This window comes from Moschus berezovskii, chromosome 26, assembly GCF_049115385.1.
Source record: "Moschus berezovskii isolate FMDL1 chromosome 26, NW_MosBer_1.0, whole genome shotgun sequence".
NCBI classification, from domain to species: Eukaryota; Metazoa; Chordata; class Mammalia; order Artiodactyla; family Moschidae; genus Moschus; species Moschus berezovskii.
The window spans coordinates 35,051,454-35,074,303 of NC_142485.1; positions in this window are offsets into that span (position 1 = coordinate 35,051,454).

The window sequence follows — 22,850 nt, forward strand, 5'->3', positions numbered from 1 at the left end:
TCCTAATTTCTCCCTGATTTTTATACTCATGCATAATGGTTTGATATGTTCTAGTTCTATATTCTAAGGTCTCTTTGTCTTTTTAATTCCATGTTTCTAGTTAAGAAGTAGATTAACCAGGCTGTATTTGGAATTCAGAGATCAAATTTGGCTTCAAGAGATCATGTTTATGCTTACCTTGGTTTTACATGTTAGCTCTGTAATGAAAAGAGAGAAATAACATGGGATAAATTTAAATTACAATATGTTAAAAAGCAGTATCCATGCCATATTTTCAGAGGTAGCCTTGTGTGAAGTGTTGGACTATGTGATGAAAGGTTTGCAAAACTGACTGAGATTTTCCCTCTATATACCTTTTGCATTAGGTGTCTTGGGAGCACCTCCTGCAGCAGGTGGAATCCATTTCCCATGGTCTTGACTAGGACTCGCCATGCTTTGGTGAAAAGGACATTGTTCCAATTCTGAGCCTAGGCCTCCAGAAGCTTTTCACAGTTTTGCTCTCCCTTCTAAAAACTTGCCCATTCACCATGTAAAAAATCCCAGGCTATTCTGCTGGATTATGAAAGATTTGTGGCCCAATGGTTCTCATTTTTCTAGCTGACAACTGTCCAGACCCCATAGCATAGCTGCTTTAGTGACAGTCTGTGGGGTAGATGCATGAATGAACTCATCTGAGGATGAAACAACTGTCCAGCTGAACTCAGCCAAAATTGCTGACTCACAGAATCATGAGCCAGATAAATAGTTGCTGTTTTAAGCCACCAAGGTTTGCATTGTTTATTATTGTCATGGGTTGATTTGTGCTCCCCACAGACAAGTTTGTACATTGACATTCTAATCTCTGATAATTCTGTGTGTGACCTTATTTAGAAATACAGTCATTGAAACTATAATTAGTTAAGGTTGGATATGGTCCTGCTGGAGAAGGAAATGGCAACCCACTCCAGTATTCTTGCCTGGAGAATCCCATGGACAGAGGAGCCTGGCAGGCCATGGTCCATTGGGTCACAGAGAATTGGGCAAGACTGAAGCAACTAAGCTTGCACGTGCTCCTGCTGGAGTTGGATGGGCCCCAGTCCAATAATCCAGTATAACTTGTGTATTTAGAAAAAGGGAAATGTGGACACAGACATGTACATAGGCAGAACACCATGGGAAGATTAAGGCAGAGATAGGGGTAATGGTTCTCCAAGCCAAGGGACACCAAAAATTGGGGAGCACATCACCAGAAGCCAGGAGAGAGGCCCTGAACAGCTTCTCTCTGGGAGTCCTCAGAAAGAGCCAAACCTGCCAATACTTTCATCTTGAGCTTCTAGCCTTCAGAACTGAGGCAGTTCCTATTGTTTAAGCTGCTTGGCTTATATTATGTGTTACGGCATCTTTAGCAAACTAATACCATTATGCAGCCAAGGATAACTAATCTAAGCCACACACTTGTTTGTTAGGAAATATAGGATAAGAACTTTGCTTTTAAAGTGTTTGCATATATTCTGAAATCCAATCCTATTCAGAAAATTTAAAAATATCTTGGGCTATCTTGTATTGCTGGTGAAAAATAAGTGATGAGAGCCGTGTATTCGCCATTATTTAGAGAAGAAGGGATTGACTGGATGTGTCAGGCAAGTCATGAAAAATGAATGGGAATAGAAGAAATTGTAGAAATAAAGTTTTAAGAACTCAAATGAAAGGATGTTTATGGAAAAATGCATGTGTCAAATCAGCTGAGTTTAGAAGTAGATCATTTTATGACAATTAAAAAAAATGAATACTGTGTAGATAGATTTGGACATGGGCTTGAGCAGACTCCTAGAGACAGTGAAGGACAGAGAACCCTAGTGTGCTACAGTCCATGGGGTCACAAAGAGTTGGTTATGAGTTAGCAGCTGAGCAACAACAAGGTAGATTAGAAGGGCTCAAGGTCCCATAAAGCCTAATTATACCATTAAGATGTAATTTAAGAATAAACAAGCTTTATAGAACTTTAATGCATGGCAAATTCGTACCAAAAATTTCAAGTTCTGGGTAAAATTCATGGGATTGTTAGAGATTACAGGAAGAAAGACTACTTGGAAGTGTCTCACCATATTCTTACTGATGAAGTCCGGAGTAACTTATGAAAGTCAATAACTTCTGAAAACGAAAGACTGATGTAAATATTCATCAAGAAAAATTGTTAGAAGGCTTCCTAAGTGCTAAATGTGTTTTAATTCTGGGCACGTGATTTAATTTTGCCAAACTAATTTTTTTGAACAAATGGAGTTGGACACGACTTAGTTGAGCAACTAAGCAATTGAGTCTGTGCACGCACGCACGCACGCCTACACACACACACACACACATGCACGCACACACACACCGTATATCTTTAAATTTAACACTTCCTGTTTCTGCCAGGCAGAATTCAGGAGGTTAAATATATAAATATTACAGAAGAGTTCATGTATAAATCAGCACTAGAATTTAGATTGCCTCAAATCACATGTGCATGTCCAAGCAAGATGTTTCCTTGAGCAGCTCAGCATGTTTTCATATGTTGTAACCTAGTGGACCCACTTGCATTGTCCATGAGAATTATAAATACCTTAACATAAATAGATATTTATTGTCATAACCTGGAGAATGATGCATATATTGCCAATCAGGAAAGTAGGTTTACATAAATTAGTAATTACCTTGTGTAATATAGAAACTAGTTGAAACAGCTGTTTATTTTGCATGTCTCTCAAAGTTGGAAGTCACATGTATTTTCTATTTTACTTTGATTTTGCCTATTCTGAAGTATACCTTCCTTTAGAAAATAAAAAACCTGCAACTTTCCAATGTTAATTTGAATATAGAGTAAGTACATGTGACAAGTTGACTCACTGGAAAAGACTGATGCTGGGAAAGGTTGAGGGCGGGAGGAGAAGGGGATGACAGAGAATGAGATGGCTGGTTGGCATCACCGACTCTGTGGACATGAGTTTGAGTGAACTCTGGGAGTTGGTGATGGACAGGGAGGCCGGGTGTGCTGTGATTCATGGGGTCGCGGAGAGTCGGACACGACTGAGCAACTGAACTGAACTGAACTGAATACCAGTCCACTCTAAAGGAGGTCAATCCTGGGTGTTCACTGGAAGGACTGATGCTAAAGCTGAAACTCCAATACTTTGGCCACCTCATGCGAAGAGTTGACTCACTGGAAAAGACTCTGATGCTGGGAGGGATTGGGGGCGGGAGGAGAAGGGGACAACAGAGAATGAGATGGCTGGATGGCATCACTGACTCGATGGACATGAGTTTGAGTGAACTTAGGGAGTTGGTGATGGACAGGGAGGCCTGGCGTGCTGTGATTCATTGGGGTCACAAAGAGTCAGACACGACTGAGCGACTAAACTGAACTGAATACAATCCTAAAGAATTCTTTCAATTTAATTTTAAAAATCAGCTCGTATACTCATGTTTTGCAGTAACAAATGTTCTGGCAGAATCTTAATTTTACATCATCAGTGTAGTTCAAAAGTGGCTTGGATTTTGCTGTACCTCCTTTCCTCAGTAGTAATGAATGATGAACAAAAAGATATACAGCACAGCTGGAGAAACCAGTCATCTTGTTCAAATAAATTGACTTAAAAAAATGCATGAATACTCCATAAATCTATTTTCTGAAAATTCCAAATGGTGCAATTCTTTCAGAAATAAAAGCTGAAGTGTTAAGAAAGTAGAGATTTCCCGAGAAAGAACAAAAAGTGCAAAACAGTACTGTATGTATATGTAGGATCAGAAAGGAGAAGTGATAACAGTGGAAAAGATGAAATCATGTTTTAGAAACAGAATATGCTTTTAAATATTATGGAAATAAAATGTGAAATCATTCATATATTATAAATTTTAAGACAAAGAGGTTTATGCTATCAAAGTTTTCTAGAATCATAGTTCTCATACATTAGAACCTAGAAGAATACAGGTACATGCCTCAATGTTCTATCAAAAACTAATTTGTGGGAAATATATATATATATATACACACACACAATAAAATAAAGCCATATAAGATATACATATATTAGTGATAATCTTTTGGGATTCTTTTTAAATTGCAAAGCCCCAAAACAAACCTTTGAGTTGAATCAGAAGATGAATAAAAAACACCGGTGTGTTTGTTATACATAATGGATGCTTTCTGTTTTTAACAGTTGTTGTGTAAAGATAAGTTTTAAAATGCTCCAGAATATTATCGACCCATGTCATTTGTTATCACTCGTGCTGAATTCTTCCTCGTGATTCACACGTACTGCATGCTCTCAAAGAAAGGCATTTCATAGCAAATCATTTATCCTGTACTTGTTGTATATACCAGTCTCTAATGGAAGGCTAAATTTATGGTTAATAAGCTATGCATAAAAATGTTTAAGTGTAAAAGTTTCTATTCTAAATAAGGAGGAAATAAACATTGAACTGTAGAAATCAAAACAGCTATAGATTTTAGTTTAAATCAGATATATTCATCATAGTACCCTAAATAATATGAAAAATATTCTGATGGATATTCATGAACATGCTTTGAAAACAACTGATTTTCTGTAGAATTTATGGGAGTTTGTGGAAATATAATCAAATGTTTCATCCCTTTGTTTGAAGGTATGTGATCCTTACAAGTTTCTTTCACTGACTTGTAGAAACAAGCGTTTAAATGGGACCTGTATCTGGGAATATGTTAAACAAAGGTACCAATCAGATACAAAAAAAAAAAGTAAGATGATGATCAAGTGAACCTTATAATTTTGGTATCAAGGATATAATTATGAGTATCTCTTTTCTGTCATATTCTATCTTTGACAAGTTTATTATGAATTAAAAGATTATGTCTGAATGTATAAAAATACAACAGAATTTGTAGGTGTTATGTTTTTATTGATGTGAGAGAGGAAAACTATGGGATTTGTGTCTTGAAAGGATCCCTGTGCCTAGCCATAAGTTTAAATACCTAAGTGATACAGAGAAGGGTTGGAATGCCATGTCTGTAAGAAGATTTGGAAAAGCAGTTTAATTTCAATTGAGTTAAGCCACTAATTATCAACCAGTTTTTCTTTTTAATAAGTTTAATATCTGTTTCCACTCTGTCCCTAAAAAACAAACAAACAGGTTTTACAAATGTAGATACAGATCAAGGCAGCAAGAACCTGTGGTTTAATATTCATGTTATTTTTACATTATTGTTTTGTATCAATGTCTCATTGCCAAGTCATGCAGAGCACTGGGGTCATTAAGCTTACAATTGACAAAATAAAATAAAAAAAATCTGGAAAATAGCTTCAGTTTCCAAGTGGCTTTGGCAAAAGAAACCTGGATAATTTGTGGTATTTGGTGCCAGTAACATTTTAAAGCTGGATTTGTGTCAAGACCATTAAGCATCTTTCATAAAAAAATGAAGAAAAACGGATCCTCTCCCCTTTCTTTCTGTACTGTAGCTTTCAGAGCTTGACTTTCAGAGCTGCCAACTTGGATGTCAAAACACTCAGCTGAGCATTCCTCTATTACTAGAGTCTCCAACATGTGTTAAAATTTGGCTGAATTAGAAATATGCCAACAGTTAAGCATCTTGAGTCCTTTTCATACTGAGTTGCTGGCATTTAATTGTGGTGGCTCCATCACTTACCAGTCTCTAGCCATGACTATAGGAATTTTCATTTGTCAACATTTTGCAGTTCTATGTTGTACATATTTAATTCATTAGCTTATTGGTTGTTTCATTCATTTTTCTAAGCCTGTAAATGCCAGAAGGACATATGGATAGTTCTGTGGGAAACAATCACCTTTTCTCTGATGAGTAGATATATTTGCTTTAGAATAGAAACAAACCATAGCTACTGGTTTTTAACTCATAATTATTTTTCCTTGGGGTACCTTCCTGTGAAATGCTATCATGTTACCCAGGTTCAAACTTTGAAGAGAATCTGCTTCTCTCCAATTACTCTTCTTTTGCAAAAGGAAAGCCCTCAAGATGATAGCAAGGGATAAATCACCATAACTTTTAAAATTCCAATAAAAGTGCTTATTAATGGAATTTAAACAGTTCTTTCATGAAAAATAAGATTAAAACATAACAATGCATTTTGCCTTAAGTAACATTTTATCATGTCACCTAATTTTTTCATATGTATATGGAATCAACATTATTGTAAATACCCTGAGGACAGTTCTTTTCCCAGTTCAGTCGCTCAGTCGTGTCCGACTCTTTGAGAATGGACTGCAACATCCAGGCTTCCCTGTCTGTCACCAGCTCCCAGAGCTTACTCAAACTCATGTCCATTGAGTCAGTGATGCCATCCAACCATCTCAAATAACAAATAGTACTAGGTATAATGTGAGCACATTGTGCTCAAAAAGTATCTTCTAGTTAGTTGATTAGGTTAATTTTTAACTTTGAGGGATAAAACCGTTACATATCTATATTACAAAAGGAAAATAATTAAAAATTATAAATCTGTAACTAATTTCTTGGCTAGGTGTAATAGCTGTGAAATATGTAAGAATCCATTTTATTTCTTCCTGTTCTTTTATTGTAGTAAGTGTAAAAATTTAACTTAGTGATAATGTAAAAATAGATTAAAATATTTGACTTGTTTTCCACAAAACATATATGGATTTCAGGAGAAAACAGTTGGAAGTTGAGCATGTATTAATATTAATGAAATTTTTTAAAGTGTCAAAGTCAACCAGAGAATCAGAATAACTTGAGTTTAAATTATGTTTTTTTTCACATAGGAACATCATTGCTTGCTATATACCTTGTTACAGACTTCCCTAGTGACTCAGCTGCAAAGAACCTGCCAGAATGCAGGAGACACAGGTTCGATCCCTGGGTCAGTAAGATACCGTGGAGAAGGGCATGGTAACCCACTCCAGTATTCTTGCCAAGGAAATCCTTGGATAGAGGAGCCTGGCGGGCTATAGTCCATAGTGTTGACTGAAGCGACTAAACACGCATATCTTGCTATAAGAAGTTACGCAAAAGTCTTTAAGCTCCTTCCATGCCTTTCATTATTTTTTAAGGTAATTTAGTAAGTGACTGACCCACTCCAGTGTTCTTTCCTGGAGAATCCCAGGGACGGGGGAGCCTGGTGGGCTACTGTCTATGGGGTCGCACAGAGTCGGACCCGACTAAAGTGACTTAGCAGCAGCAGCAGCAGTAGTAAGTGACTGACATAATAACTGGCAACATATACTTTGAGGACTTCCCAGGTGGTGCTAGTGGTAAAGAATCCACCTGCCAATGAAAAAGACAAGAGATAAAGTTGCGAAGAACTCTTGAGTAGGAAGTGGCAACCCACTCCAGTATTCTTGCCTGGGAAATCCCATGGACAGAGAAGTCTGGTGGGCTACAGTCCGTAAGGTTGCAAAGAATGGAGCATGACTGAGCACAACAACAAAGAATTTATTCCCCTCCTGATGCTAAAGCTGAAACTCCAATAATTTGGCCACCTCATGCGAAGAGTTGACTCACTGGAAAAGACTCTGATGCTGGGAGGGATTGGGGGCAGGAGGAGAAGGGGACGACAGAAAATGAGATGGCTGGATGGCATCACCGACTCGCTGGACATGAGTTTGAGTGAACTCCGGGAGGTGGTGATGGACAGGGAGGCCTGGCGTACTGTGATTCATGGGGTCGCAAAGAGTCGGACACGACTGAGCGACTGAACTGAACTGAACTGAGTTAGTCTATAGGCAATACTTTGAAGAGCAGAATAGACCTCTTAGTGTTAAAAGATTATTTAAAGCAATACTATTATATTTGAGACAGTAAAATACTCTTGAAATTTTCACTCTGTTTAAATTAAAAACAGGAAATTCTGGATAGGTAAAATAATCAGTACTGGAAAAAAAAAAGCTTAAATAGTTTAACTTAAAACAAGGACTAATATTTATAAGAGATGATATAAAAATGGCTGTTACGTTTTATATCTGGAAATAAAGCTAAAAATTATAAGGAAAAAATTTAACCTTTTTTAACAATAATTTGTTTACCTCAAATGCTAACTTAAAAATCATTCAAGTGGAGATGATTCACGTAACCTCAAGATAAAATTGCGATGAAATTATTACTGGAATATTTTAATTCATGTTTTACTTTCAATGTTTGCATAAAGGTTGCCATTTTTCAAAAAGGATATTGAAAGCTTTGATCAGTTTTTCCAAGTTTAGCTTAACTTTGATATGCATGTTATTGTCTTATAGGCATCATCTTTTTTTTTTCCCCTTCAATTGTTAACTGGTCTCACTCTGCTAGATAAATATTCATTGTCAATGGCTTAAAGTTCTTTTAACACCTTTTTTAGGACCTCTTTTGCCTTTAGAGAACCTAGATTTTTTTTTTTTAATTAAATTCAAAATTTGTATTTGAAATATATTAATTATATTTTCCATTGCCATGAGAGAGAGTGGTAACTCTATTAGTATCAAATGGTGTATGTTTGTATTAGTCAAGACTTTCCAGGGAAATAGGACTGACAGGATATCTATCTGTCTATCTATCTAGAGAGGTTTATTGTAGGAACTGGCTCACATAATACTGAAGGGCAAGAAACCACACAATCTGCTGTGTTGAAGATGGAGAACAGTGAAAGTCAGTGGTATAATTCAGTCTGAGAACCAGGACAGGTCAGTGGTGTACATTCTAATCTGAGTTTGAAGGCCAGAAAACCAGCAATGCTGATGTCAGAAGACAGGAAAAGATGGATATGCTACTTCAGAGAGAGAACAAATTCCTCCTTCCTCTGCCTCTGTTGTATCCAGGCTCTCACCAGATTGGGTGATGTTCACTCTCATTGGGGAGATCATCTGCTTTAATCAGCCAGGGATTCAAGTGCTAATCTCCTCTGGAAAGACCCTTGCAGGCACAAACAGAGATAATGTTTTACCAGCTTTCTGGACAGCCTTGGCTCAGTCAAGTTGACACCTAAAATTAGCCATCACCTTGATGTTTGAATAATGACTGATTTTACTAATTTATTAGCAGAAATGATTTGTTTAAGGCAATTCTTTTTTCTTACATAAAATTTATAACTGGGGAGACCCAAATATTGTATAACAAGGGACACTTTTACTATTCAATTATAGCCAACACTACAAGTTATAACTTGTAGGATATACAAGTTATACTTGTATACTGATACATATTACAAGTTATAATGACAGACCTGGAAACACTGAGGAGTTATTTGAGCTTTGATTTAAACTGCTTCGGGAACACTGAAGAATTAGAAATTCATGAACTTCTTATAAAAGTTTGATCTTTACCAACATATACTTAATTTTATAATGGGATGAAAATCTTTATAACAAAATCTTAAACTTGAGCTTGTTTTGAAAACAACAATGTATTTTACTTATTAAATAATATTCAGCTCACTTAAAATTTTATTTTTACTTAAAGAGAGCAACTCAGATAGGTAGCACTCTGATCAGTGGACAGTAAATAACTTCTTAAACAAGGATGGACATTTCACTCATACAGAACCAAGAATGGAGAGCTTCCATTCCAATGTCATTTACTACCTCTGCCCTAAACTTTTTATGGTTTCCCATCTACCTACCAAGATGTACCCCATCCTTACTCACACCCCACTGCTATCTAACCTCCTCTCTAGTTACTTCCCTCCTCTTTTATGACCCCCAGTTCAAGGAGTTTTCCTGTTACTCCCAAATATGCCTGCAGGCTCCTCCTACAGGGATGGAATTCTGTCAGCTTCCTCTGCCTAAAATATTCTTCCCACAAAATAGACAGGTGTCACTTACCTCCTTCCATTTCTACAAAAATAACACCTCACTGAGAACTCACCTGCCCACCTTATTTAAGAATGAAAAACTACCCCTTTACTTCATCTTTTGTTTTATTTTTCTCCACAGCACGTGTCACTTTTAATATGCTTTTTGCTATATATCTCTTTTTTCTCAGCAGTCTGTTTTGTGGAAACACCATATATATATATATATATGTTTTATATATATTATATATATATGTGTTATATATATATAAAGCATATACATGCTATATTACAAGCTCTATAAGGGAGCAATTTCAACTCTTTGTTGACTAATTTATGCACAGCAGCTAGAATGGCACCTGAGACTTGATAAGTACTCAGCAAAGAAATAGGAACAAACTGATTGAATGAATCATATATTCATTATCAGAATCACTTCAGTTTTGAGTGTCTAAATTAATAGACATTGTCATGAGTTAGAGAAATAAGGAAAATTGTGAGATTTTTGTGTATTTGAAATAAAGGAGAACTGTAGATTTCATCTTAAGTGAATAGAATGATTATTGTTCTGCTGTATCAGGAAATGAGTGCAATGGATTTGGTAATTGATGCCTAGAGGATCCTATCACATCAAAAGTGTGTGTGGTTAGCATACAGAATGGACCATAATCAGAGAACGCTGCTCCCAACATCAGACTTAGCCCTTCATCTTCTTGTGATTTGCCAGTCCAGGTCTGGGTTCCATCCATGAACCAACTAGGAAGCAGTGTTTATGTGCTCTGTTCATGTGCAGAGATGTGTGTATATCAAATTAATTGTTCTTTGATTTAAAGGATGATGTGACTCAGTGCAGTGGCAAAGGCAGCCGTTAGTTATTGCCTAGAGCACAGGAAAGCATAGGAACCATCGGTAGAGACTAAATATAAAGTGTAGAAAATTTTTTACTTCCTGAAAAAGACAAGGGTAGACATGGACGTCCAGTATTGGCTCTAGGTATTTCTTCTCTTAAGTAGTATTTAGCTCTAGCCATAGATATGTGTTGAATACACCCATACACACACACCCCCCTTTAGAATGTTTTGTGTGTATACATAATATGCAGTATGTAGGAAAATAAAATATAAGAGAATTTGAAAATGAAAACATAAAATTATATATGCAATAGACACATGGCCAAAGAACAATGCCTTTGCCTACGTATTTAAACCTGATTATTGAATATTAAAAGAGACAGTGCCCTTTATAATTAAGTGAATTAAAAAGCAATTTGCAACTGAGGGAAAACCTAAACAAGATATTTGCATAATTATTTAAGTCTGATTTTACACAAAGTGGGCAGGATAAATACTGGAAGGATACATTGAAGCGTAGTTTAAAGCATGTAATTATAGCATAATTATCTGGGAAGCAGCAATAGCAGGGTGATAACTTGTTTGAAAATCTGAAATGGGCACATGGGGAAGACTGGTTACCTCCTATCTGGGATATTCAGTTTCTCTCCCAACTATGGTGCTCATTAGGTGGATTCCTCCTTTGTTGGAGAATTTTTAGTGTTGCCTTGTTGACAAAACTTCAAATTAGTTGTTGACAAACTTTGGGAGATGGTTAGGAATAGGCCTGCCATGCTGCAGCCCATGGGGTTGCAAAGAGTCAGACTTGACTGGGAGACTGAACAACAACTCTTGGCTTAGTAGAAGTCTATAAAATAAGAATAATTTAGCCCATTATCTATCTTAAAACTAATGCAACACAAAGCATATGTGTATATATTATTGCCCTGAATCTGAGATATATTGATTTCAATCCTTAAACCTGATCAAAATCTATTTCTTAAAAATACCACTGATATTAATAACTCATAACATTTATGAGGAGTAAGGGAAGATAAAAGCTTACTTATACACTTAAAAATTTAGAAAGTACTTGGTGATTCTAAGTATTCAACATGTTAATTATTTTTATTATTTGTATTACTTTGAACATTTATAGGTCTATTTTTATTGTCTCTTACCTACTCTATTTCTTATACATATGTGTATTGTATATGCTGATTTTATTGCCTAGTAATCCCTGGGTTGGGAAGATCCTCTGGAAAAGGAAATGGCTACCAACTCCAGTATTCTTGCCTTGGAAATCCCATGGACAGAAGAGCCTGGCAGGCTATCGTCCATGAGGTGACAAAAGGGTTAGATATGACTTAGCAACTGAAAGAACAACAAAATGGACATAAAACAGTATTTTTATAACTAGGAACAATTTGGCTTATACAGATATTGATAGAGTAAATCCAGGTGACATGATTTGTACTAGTTTTCCTTTACTTGCTCCCCCAGATCTCTTTTCCACCTTCCTTTGCTCTACTCTGTCTTCAGTTGGCCTCTGGGTTATTTGGTAATGGTAGAATTAGCACATAATCTGAAGGTAGGTGCTTGCATTTCCTTAGCTGAATGTCTCTAAAACAATGCCAAGTCTGACTAGAACCTCTTTAGGTTCTTCTGTCCTTCTGAGTTCTGGCAACGCTATTTCTTCTTTTGTCTCTTTATTCCTAGAGGTGCAAGCAACTTCAAACAGTTGACAGGCTCTCAGAGCCACGCCTCAACAACTCTTGTTTGATCCATTAATTCTTCCCACAATTGTGTATGTAGTCCCTTTGTTAATTTATCTTTATTTGAACTACGTGGGGTCAGTTCTATTTTCTATGGAACACTGATTGATAGTGCTCTGTTCTAGAAGTAGCTTTCAAGATCTCATTTAGATTGAGCTAACTTCCCTGATATCTCAGATGGTAAAGAATATGCCTGCGGTGCAGGAGACCCAGGTTCAATCCCTTGATTGGGACGATCCCATGGAGAAGGGAACGGCTGCCCTTCCAGTATTCTTGCCTGGGAAATCCCATGGATAGAGGAGACTGGTGAGCCATAGCCATTGGGGTTGCAAAGAGTTGGATACAACTGGGTGACTAACACTTTCACTTTCACTAGGAAATACATAGATGGCACTGACACCTTGGCAGGCTTATAACTGCAATTATTCAAGTTATCATGGGGTAGAAGAGAAAAACTTTGGAGTCAAATGCCTGTTTTCTTGGATTTTAATTGAGGTTACAAATACTGTGGGTTAGACTAACTGCCTCTGATTTCTGTGGAGGTTTTTTTCAAACAATAATATCAACAACAAAGCAGCCTTTAAATTCCCAATGTAAGTGCTAAGTGGAACAACTTCTACAGAGGTCTTGAAAATAACTCTTATTGTTTCTTATATTTGCAGGGTAGACAATACTGAAGATCAGGTCTAAGATATAACTTGGTGATTATAACATCACAATGCGAACTAAATTCAGGATTTCACAAGTCTTACTTTAAAGTTAAGGCACTGATTGGGGAAATGTGGAACCTTGAGGTTTGTAAAAAGAATATTTGGACAGACAGACAAAGCAAAGAATCTTGGATAACCCCAAATCCCTGAATATTTATTGCCAAAGATAGCTAACTATTCTTTTCTGTCTGATGACTGCATTAAACTTTGCAATAACTTCACAGGGGGCAAGTACCACACACCCCTCTTCATGTACCAGCCTTTCCCAGTCGAGTTTCATCAAAATTTTACAGAAAATTATTCCTATAGCTATTTTATAAATTTCCCCAGGAATTGTATGTAACTAGTATCATTCTGGATGGATAAACAATAAATAAAGTCATTATGTACAACAAATACCTTTGGTTATTGAAACAGTTTTCTCAGGGAATCCTCAGATGTGAAGGATTGGGTTTTGATCCTAATAAGTGTTAAATAATAGCCCAGAGGAGAAATTCAAGGTCTTTTCTTTTCTGGGAGAAACTATTATATATGCAAAGGAATTGGAAGACCATGTTTCTCTGTATAAGCGAGAACTAGGGAGCATTTGTAGGAATGAATTCAAAATTTAGTTTAAAAAATTTGCAATGTAAGGTTGGATTGGGTCAGATTTACTGATATAGTGCATTCATTCTGGATTTTCAGTTTAATTTTTCAGCTCTAACTTGGATATATAACATTTCTTTTTTTTGAGATTTACTTGAATATTAGACTTCATAGTCTACTTTCAATAAGATCCAGATTCTAGAATTCTCTTGGAATAATATAAAGGATAATGTAGAGTAAGGAATAAGTTTAAGGAAATTATAATGTTGGGATAAATCTATTATGTGCAACTTTCTCACATCCTACAAGCTGTGATGTTCTAAGAATAGTACTGAATACTGTATTTATCATGGTATTCAAGGTATTCATATGTGTGTGTAGTAAGTCAACTACAAACACATTAGTTCCGTTCTGAGAGCAGGTTTGTAAGTTCAGTTTGTTCCTAAGTCTGACATACTTAACTTAGGTACCTAATCACCACTCTCAGCTATATAGTACTGTACTGTAATAGGTTTACTTTTCACACAAATAATACATTAAAAAAGAGCACAAAAATAAAACATTTAAAATCTTATAGTATAGTACCTTGAAAAGTACATCAGTGCTATACAACAGCTGGCATCCAACAAACAAGCAAGAAGAGTTACTGACTGGGACATAGAGGGCAAAGTGCACTTTAACTCATGACTGAAAGCACGTTTGTGTCTTTGAAAGTTCACACCTTGAAGGGTGTGTGTGTGTGTGTGTGTATATATATATATTATATTTGTTTTGTTTCTCTCACCCAAAGATACTCCTCTATTGCTCCTGTTTTCATTGGGATTCAGTAACACCGTTTCCTTCTCTTGTTCCTTAAGCCTAATAAGTCATTACAGCATCCTGCTCTGTGTGTGCGGTCTGGATGTCCCACTATTCTTTGTTCCTTATTTGTAATCTTGCCCCAAATATGTAAACAATCCCTTCATTAGTGTCTCTTTTGAACTATAACTGAATTTATGTACACATGGAGACTCTGACTTACAAATACCTCACTTTTCATTTCTTTCTTTTTTATTTTTTAATTTTCAAAGTGTTCTGTGTCAGATTACTAACACAATCATGCTTTGGGTCTTCTATAAATTTTCAGTGTAAGGAGTTTTCTTGGAATTAATCTCTGTTTGCAGAGATATATAAATTCCTTTGTGAACTAATTGAAATTCCTCTAGGTAACATGTGCCAACCATTATATTCACTATCATAAAACTTATACAGTAAGAGCTGAATTAGTTTAATTTGTTAATTTTCCCTTTTCAAATTGGACCATTAATTTGTCAATTTCAGGTATAGAGTAATAAATTTAGGACTTAAAATTTATAATACCATTTCATAAATAATTAAAATATTAAATTAAACATGCTTAGGACATGAACTATGTGTATATATTCTGTTATAAACCTATATTCTCTTCATTGAATAATAATTATATTTAAAGAAGCACATGATTTCAAATCGTGGTTGCTACTTGAATCTGTAAGATCACAAGAATACATAAAAATACACTGCAGAGGCATAACTTTTTTATTGCCATATGTTTTAAAATAATTACAAGAACATAAAATACATCTGGGAACTTGTCTCAATTAGAAGTCTTGCTCCTCAGGGAAACATGATAATTTAGAAAGCAGGAGTTTCTTATAAACTGAAAAGATTCACATAATTTATTGATGTCCATTATTTCACGAGTAAAGAAAATAGATCTTTAGTATCTCTAACTGAATGGGGACTGATAGATTTCCAGGACAAAAATAATAGTCATTTTAAAGAATTATGATCATGACTAGGTTTTAGTGATAAAATTGGAATGATTATATCACTACCTATAACATAACCAAGAGTACACTGAAGTCTAGACTATGCTTCCATGTCTGCTAAATCTGGGTGCCTTCCAGGTCATTCTTCAAATACCAAAAGCAAACAAGTAATTTTTCTCTAAATGTATGTATGTAGATACATACGTGTGTTTGTCATTTCAGCAAGAGGTACTCCTACTGGAACTTGGCTGGCCTTATTACGTAAAGTAAAGAGAGCTAATGTGACAGAAGGCATTAACCTGGGGGCAAAAATGGCCCTATGCTTTTGTTTTTATGGACCAAAAATATCCTTCCTTGTAGAGACAAAAATTGTTTTTGTTGTTTAGTCACTAAGTTGTGTCAGACTCTTGTGATCCCATGGACCATGAGCCAGGTTCCTCTGTCCATGGGATTTCCCAGGCAAGAATACTGGAGTGAGTTGCCATTTCCTTCTCCAGGAGATCTTCCCAACCCAGGACTGAACTTTTGTCTCCTGCATTGCAGATGGATTCTTTACTGCTGAGCCACTGTGGAAATTATAGAACCCTATATAAAGATTTCTAACTGCCACATTGAATACTCCTGGCTCACTTAGAGTTTGTATTAAATGCAAAATGAAGGGAAAAAAGACCATCTTCCAAACAGCTTTAACAACTTGTCTCCGTCTAGTTTCCCAAACAGAAAACCTCAAATATACTTTCAATGTGGATGATTCTGAACCATTTTGCTCATGTAACTGTTATTCACAAAACCAGGTTTCCCTGTGCATTATGTCATCTGTCTGTTTTTAAATCTTTGTTCTCATCATCTCTGAATCCAGTCAACACCTTTCCCAATTTGAACCGTTTCATTAATCTCATAACTGACATCTTCTGTCAAGTAAAGCTTCCATATAATATACTTTCTGCTCTAGCAGAATATCTTTTCAAAATATGTGAATGGTTCCAACTTTAAAAACTCTCTTATTCCCTCCCAGTATCCCTAGGATTAAGAATAAAATCTTCATAGACCCAAAGTGACTTTTTCATTCAAACACTTTAACCTTTCCTGCAGGAGTCAGTCCTCACTTTTACCCTCAAGCACATGCGCTTGTACCTTGCTTCAGAGTCTTTACACAAATTGCTCCCTTAGTCTGCAGAACTCTAACTTATTTTCAGTCTTAGCGTAAATGTCATTTCCTCCAGCAAGTTTCCCTGACCTTCAGCCTGGGATAAAATGTCTCAGTATAGGCTCATATAGCCTCCTGAAATTTTTACATTTCACTTTCTGGGATCTTGTTTGTTGTGCATCTCCCTTCCTGTTCTGTTCTGTGAGTACCATGGCCCTGTGAGCTTTCTTTATCACTGCATCCCTTGCCTCGGTTTCATGCACACATATAGAAGGTATTTAATTTCTTTTCTAATCAACAGAGTTTTCACCAGGTTCTCTTAGGGCTTCAGTATGAACTAGGATATAGTAAGTACTCAGTTTTTGATGAAAATTAATGTAAGTAATAAGCTTTTAAGGAGTACCTTTTTTGCATATGTGAGAGACTGATTTTTGAATAAAATACCCAATGGGTATTTTTTCCATGGCCTGTATATTTGCTCTTCAAAATATTTAAATATTTTATTATTTATTGTATGTCTAGGCTATTTTGCTCTTTGCTAGTAAGCTCAGATATGTTTATCATTAAGAATAGCTCTTAATCAAGTTTTTAAGCAAAAATATATTTCCTTTTTTCCTTTCCCCTACCCATTTAATTACTACTCAGATTTTTGTTTTTGTTTTTTTTTTTTTTTGCTTTTATTGGACCTTTGAATCTGTGTCTTTTATTGTACTCAGTTTCAGATTCTTTTTGGAATTAAGCACAATATAAATAGTAAACTAGGAACAGTTGAAAACATATTTTGGTGTTAAACAATTCTTCCAGCAGTCATCACTCATATTTTACAGTCTTCTTTGGAAATGATCCCTTAACCTAACAATTGAAATAGAAGAATCTCTCAGATTTTTCAGTGTTCTCAAAATTTACAGAAATAATGGATTCAGGTATGTCTGCTTGCTGAATATATTTCTGTAAAACAATGCACAATGCATACTACAAAGTCACACACTAACAATTCTAAACTTATCAAAATAAAGTTGTTGCTGTTTAGTTGCTCAGTTGTGTCTGACTCTTTGCAACCCTATGGACTGTAGCCCACCAGGCCCTCTGTCTATGGGATTTCCCAGGCAAGGATACTGGAGTGGGTTCCTATTTCCTTCTCTAGGGGATCTTCCAGACCCAGGGATCAAACCTGCGTCTCCTGCTTGGCAGGTGGATTCTTTTACCACTGAGCTACCAGGGAAGCCCGGAATAAAGTTAGAGCCTGTATAATCAGAAAGAACAGAGATGATAGCATTGCTAACAATAATTGCTTGTGTGTGTGCTCAGTTGTGTATGACTCTTTTTGATCCCATGGACTAGGGCTATTCAAATGACAGGTACATTTCTGATAAACAAATGAATTAAACAATCATTACATAATTTAATTTTAGAAATAATATGAAAGTAATTTGATGAAAGAGGAGATAAGGAAGGGTTGAAGATACTGATTCTGAAAAAAAGAATATTTGCAAAGATTAGTGAGAACTCTCCAGTAAATTTTTTTCAGTATGGATCACTCGGCTGTACTGAGACAAAGGGAGAATTCTGAGCAAAATGGCACCATATAACACTTGGTCCTCAGACAGCATGATGAGTTTAGTTCTGTTAGGATTCATGGTGAAATCTGCTGTACCAGTAACAAACAAGCAACTATATGATAGAAATTTTAATATTAGGGGCTGGGGAAAATTGTGTTATTCAACCAACTTCCATGTTAAACAGGTATCATTTCCTTATTTACCAAGCTCTCATTTTCATGAGTTTGAAGCCTTTATTTTCATTACTGAGTCATGTTTTGAGACAGGCAGTATAGACTGCATTTGATCTTTACTCTAGAGGAAGGGATGAATATGAAAATAGTTCCAAGCAGTGCTTCTCAAACTATAATATTCATATAAATTACCTGGAGATCTTGTTAAAAAGCTAATTCAGATTCAAATTCAGTTTGTCTGGGAGGGACTTCAGACTATACATCAAGATAATGCATATGCTATTAGTCCACAGAGCAGACCTCCATTAGCAAGAGTCTAGATGAGCTCTGCTCAGTGGAAATGTGAGCCATGTATGTAATTTTAGACTTTTCAGTAGCCACATTAAAATAAAAATAAAAAAGGTAAAATTTATTTTTTACCTATTTTAGGTAAAAATATTTTACCTATTTACAATATATTTTATTTAACCTAATATACCCAAAACAGTATTATTTCACCATGGAACCAATATAAAAATTTTAATGAGCTATTTTACATTCTCTTTTCATATAGCTGTTTAAATGTTGTATTTTCATCAGAAATATCTGATGTTATTTACAACTGAAAAAGGAGAGTAACATCTCCAGTTGTTCCAAATATACTTAAAATATTTCCAACTGACAGAGTATCAGAGTTTAAAATTAAATTTAAATTAATTAAAATTAAAAGAAAGTAAGCATTTGGCACCTAAATTGTCACATTTCAATGCTAAGCTGCCACACATAGCTAGTATTTGCCATGTTGGTCAGCACAGATACATAGACTATTTTAACTAGATTTAAATATTTTAGACAGAATATTTAATGGAAGTTTACAGCAAGCTTCAGAAAACAACATACAATTTCTCCTTCAGTAAATATTGTTTGGAGTTTTAATACATGCCAACTATTTTGCTGAGTGTTTTAGCTAGATAAAGTAAAGGGAGAAAACAATTTTAAGGATATAAAATGCCTTATAAAGTGTAAGAGCAGGAATACAGCTGGGTGTCAGTGGCTGAAACTTGGAAATGCAAAACCAGGAGGAAATATATTTGCCTTTACTCTGTATCCATTTGGAAATAACACATTTCTTCTCTTTCCCTGCAGGAGGACATCTGTATCTCCTCTTCATCCACATCCTGTGTGAAGGATGTTTACCCCCAGACTCCTCAGGTTACATACTGTGCTGGTTATTTCCTTCTTTTTCTTCGGTGCCAAGCCCACCCTTTGTTCTCTTTTCTGTGACACTGGAGCTGCAGCCTGCACAGTGCCATCATCAGACTCAGTTGCTGGTGGCACTAGGTTTTTGTCTAGAATCTGGAGTGAGAGTGAAAGGCAGGCATCTGGAAGGGTTTTCTTTTTTCTTCTTTTGTAAAATTACCATATCCTGTTACTTTCAGTTTGATAACAGAAGATAACACAGGCTCTTTCTAGCACTGGAATGTTTCAGCATCCTTATCACCAGTTATGCTCTGAGTAGATTCTAGTACCAGCCAGATTATCCCTTCCTCTTTGGAAAGGCAGAGATGTTCTGCCCTCTTCAAAGGTCTGAGGTTCTTTGAGCTCTTAGATTCTGGTCACATCCTCTCTTAATATTGGTCTGTGAGTGGTAGCTTCAGGGTTAACTCAGTCCTGCCGGTGGTGGTTCCTTCCTGGCTAGTGATGTAAGAGCTAACTCAGCTCCACTGGCGGTATGTTCTATGGAGTGGATGATATCTATGCTACCTCAAGGTTTTCCTTTTTGCTCTTTCATTTTTCTCATATCTGGATAATCAATCTGTCCTATTCAATCTCCTCTTTTTAAAAAACATTACGTGGTATCTATTTTACTGATTCACACTGACTGATATACTTGGAACAGAGAGAAAGTCACTGCAGTCCTTCAATTTAAATTCCAAGAGATAGGAGAGAATCCCACTCATCTATATTATGTCTGGGGGGAGGGGAGTGGAGTCCATTCTTGATCTAATCAATTACAGAAAAAAGAATAGTTTCGTGTATTAGAAAAAAAAAAAGGCTGCTGGAAATTGGAATCCTCCTGCTTGATGTTGTGTTTGTTTGTTCCCAGAGAAAAGAAATAATGAGATGTACAGCTATCTCAGAATATTTCTACCTAAAAGATAATCATAAAGTTAAAGCTCTATATACATGGCTATATTAATCTGATAGCTTTGATTCACTTGACCATCCTTCCAGTTAATTAAACAAATTTAGCAACTCTTACCTGATGAAGTACTTTTCTCTAGAAATTATTCTGCCTTTCTCCTATATCATTATCAAAAATACCTCTACTGGATATTTTCTGATAGTAAGATAAAATCGTGTTATTTTTATGTGAATAAAATATTATTTGGTTCACCTCCATTTTCAGCTAATATTCCTTCTCCTTTTGTCTTTACATAAATATCCCTCCAAACAATTTCCAGTGTGAGTAATTTCTACCCCCTTTCTTTACATTTGCCATGGAAATCTTTACTTTTAGGAATTCATTGCTGTATTTAAGAAATGGCTCCCATCAAAGTCTAAAAATGATGTCTCTGTTTTTAAAACCAGAGCCCAGTCTCAGCTGATCTAAAGCAACAAGTACACTTGGTCGCGTCTTCCTTGATGTGCAGACCATCGCATTCTTCTTTTTTTTTTCCTTTCCCTTTGTGTATCCTCTTTGTCTCTGTGACATCTACACTCTAGTCCTTGGACTGCTTCTTTCCCTACACTCACTTTGTAACCTCATCAATTCTCTTGGCTTTAGATAGGTTGACAAGTCCCAAATCTATACCTTGGCTCTGAACTCGTCCCTGAATCCAGACTCATATATCTAAACCAAATTTGACATCTCTACTTGAATGTCTAAAAGGAATCTCACGCTTTAAAAGTAATCCCCCCAAAATCTTGCAAAAAATATTTTGAGAAGCTTTAAAAAATATGCATCCAACGCAATCCCAAATTGGCTTCCTCACCTCATCACCTCCCTGTTTTAAAATATGCCAACTTCTATTTCAATTGCTTACCCTAAAACTTGTCATTCAACCCTTCCTTATCTTTGTCTTTCACACTTCACATGTGAGCTGTTGGTTCTACCGTCAAAATATATGTGAAAGCTGATCACTTCTTTCAACCTTTTGTAGTTCTACTGCCCTCATGAAAGCTAATGGTATATTTCTAAAATATCTTATCTTGATAGCTTTATAAGTGGTGTCTTGGCCTTATCCTTTGACTTTCAGTGTCCACATTCAACATACACTTGACATTCCTTACCCTGTGCTTTACAAATATTAAATAATTTAATGTTTATTATACTTCCCTTGTAGCTCAGTCAGTAAAGAAACTGCCTGCAGTGCAGGAGACCCGGGTTCGATCCCTGGGTTGGGAAGATCCCCTGGAGAAGGAAATGGCAACACACTCCAGTATCCTTGCCTGGAAAAATCTCATGGACACAGGAGCCTGGTGGGCTACAGTCCATTGGGTCACAAAGAATTGGGCATGGCTGACCGACTAACACTTACTCACTTACTTATTCTTCTGTGAGGTAGATACAACTATCATCGTCAGTATACCCATGAGAAAGATAAGCCACAGTGAGATGGAGTAAATTGACCAAAACCCCATAGTTGAGTAATGTCAGAGATAGGTCCCTTGGCGATCAGGTGCCAGCATCCCCTCATCTCTGTTCTCTACTACAGCTCTTATTCCAGCAAAAATCACAGCACAGCACTCATCTGCTGAAAACACTCAAATGAGTTTCCATCTGTCCTCAGATTATAAGGCAAAGCTTTGAACATTTCTTAAAAAGCATGTATACATTGGCCTCCGGTCATCTCTGATGTCACTTCTTGTCACTCTCTTCCTCATTCTCAACTCCCATTACCTTACCTTCTTGAAGATCTTGGGGCACAAAAGACCCCCATCTTTCAGAGCCTTTGAATTTGTTATTCCCTCTGCCTGGATTCTTTCCCAAATATCCGTATAGCCTGTCTGCTCACTCCTATCAGATCTTGATTTTAGTATCCCCTTCTTGCTGCTGCTGCTGCTGCTAAGTCACTTCAGTGGGCCCTTATTTATCAGTGTACATAAAATCTCCTATCCTCAACTCTGTCCTACTTTACTTATTTAAATTTTGGGAAAATTTCAACATATCATACGTTTTATTTATTTTTCTTATTTTTTGTCTTTCCCCACTCCACGCTCATTCAAATGCATGTCTCACGAAGGAGAGAGTTTGTTCTGTTTTGTTAATTGCTATATTCCCAGTGCCTGGTAAAAATTTGCTCAATTTTCTGAATAAATAAATGAATGTTTAAAAAAGAAAATGGCATTTATTTAACTGACAACTGTCATTTGAACGTAACAAATCCAGGTTTGTTTTTGGGTCAGACTTCCATCATGTTATATGCTTTGACTTCTGATTAATTTATTGAAGAGAGGGCATTGTAAGCACAAAAAGAGCTGTGCATTTGGACACACAACACTGTTCAAAACAGTGGGGCTATAGGGGGAAATAAATGGAAGTGGAAGGATTA